At 37.4% G+C, this 1,517-nt stretch overlaps 1 long non-coding RNA gene across 1 annotated transcript in view; it reads right to left on the bottom strand.

Moving 5' to 3' along the window:
* Positions 1-328: 328 nt before the first annotated feature.
* The window catches only part of LOC116700020 (uncharacterized), a 5,460-nt gene continuing 4,271 nt past the window's right edge, over positions 329-1,517 (bottom strand). The window contains exon 3 of the long non-coding RNA XR_004334605.1: positions 329-465. This is a non-coding gene — a long non-coding RNA (uncharacterized LOC116700020). The remainder of the gene's footprint in view (positions 466-1,517) is intronic.

Below are 1,517 nucleotides of genomic sequence, written 5' to 3'. Positions count from 1 at the left end.
AAGAATATACAAAAAATCAAAATACCAAAGACAAGAAATTAAATCATGATCTAAATAATAATCAGAAAAAAATAAAAACATCCTAAAAACTAATCCACTTTCTCCAGCAATGCTGCAAGACACTTAGGACCCTGGTTGGGCTTGACCGACGGCCTTGCGTCAGGGGGTGGTCTTGCGTCGCACTAAGTCAGTGTTTTCTGGAATTGGACATACAGTCGTGTGCCATAAGTTGTACAACTATGCTTAATTTGACTAAAAACCGGAAATAAAAACATCTCTTTTGTAAATAGATCTTAATGCCTTATTAAAAAAAGGGGGGGGGGATGTCAAAAAATTGGGCTTGATTCTGAAAGTTGTGGTTTAAAGAAAAAGAAAGGTCTAGCTTCCTTCCTTCTCCCTTTTGAATACTAAAACAGGGAAGTTGTGCATGTTTACTACCAAGTATGCAGGACGTTGGTAGAAAGGCTGCTGAGAAAAGACGAGGAAGTGAAATTAAGAGAAAACTAGTGAGCCAGATCATTTTAACAGTTATATTATTGGTGTTATTTATTTTAAATGAATTAAGCCTTTACATGCAGTTTTGATCCTTTCCCCCCCATTAAATTTCAAAATAAAGCTATATTTGAAATCTTTTTCAGGCTTTTAAAGCCATATTTTACTTGTTTTCAGGCTACTGTAAAAACAAGGAATCCTCCTGTTAAACCGGCTTCATTCCAAGTCTGGTGAGACATCACACATCCAGTGTGTCACTCAGGTAATATCGGACTATTCTGAAGTAGGATTATAAAAATAAGGGCTTAAAAGTAAAGCTATAGACATATTTTCAGGCTGTTGATGCCATATTTTACTTTTTTCAGTCTACTCTACGACATAATCCTCCCGGTGAGCCAGCTTCTTTTCAACTCTGGGTGAGAAAAGACATATCCAGTGTGTCACTCAGGTAATATTGGACCATTGCACCAGTATATCTGTCTGATCTGTTAACCTCTTATGTGCCTTCTTGGTTGCTGCGCTCCCACGGGTCTGGACTGCGGACTGTACCAAAGGTTAGAAAGAAAACGGTTGGGGGGCGAGCCTTCTCGTTTCCAACGTTATGGAACAGTCTTCCAGTGGATATCAGACTGGCATGTTCAATTGGGGTCTTTAAATCGAAGCTTAAGACTTACTTATTCACTTTTTTAGAGATTTTTACGGATAGATTTGTCCTATGAATATAATATATACAGTAGATAACTAGTATTGTGAACAAGATTCACAGCTGGATATGTACTGAATATAATATACAGGTGGATATTATTATTAAGATATAAATAGAATTTTTACAGATATGTACAATGAGCATAATATAGGGGAGAGCCGGGACGATTTTCATTTAAAGGTTTGACTACATGCTTATTCAGTAGCCCATTTAGTGTTCTCCATAATCCCAGACTATCATATTGCATGCTTGTTTACATGAGAAGCAAAACAGGCTGTAAGGACAAATGTCCGTGTCGGGACGGATGAAACAGCTGTTT

The sequence above is a fragment of the Etheostoma spectabile genome, chromosome 1 (assembly GCF_008692095.1).
Source record: "Etheostoma spectabile isolate EspeVRDwgs_2016 chromosome 1, UIUC_Espe_1.0, whole genome shotgun sequence".
Classification (NCBI taxonomy): Eukaryota; Metazoa; Chordata; class Actinopteri; order Perciformes; family Percidae; genus Etheostoma; species Etheostoma spectabile.
This window is presented reverse-complemented; position numbering and strand designations above follow the sequence as displayed.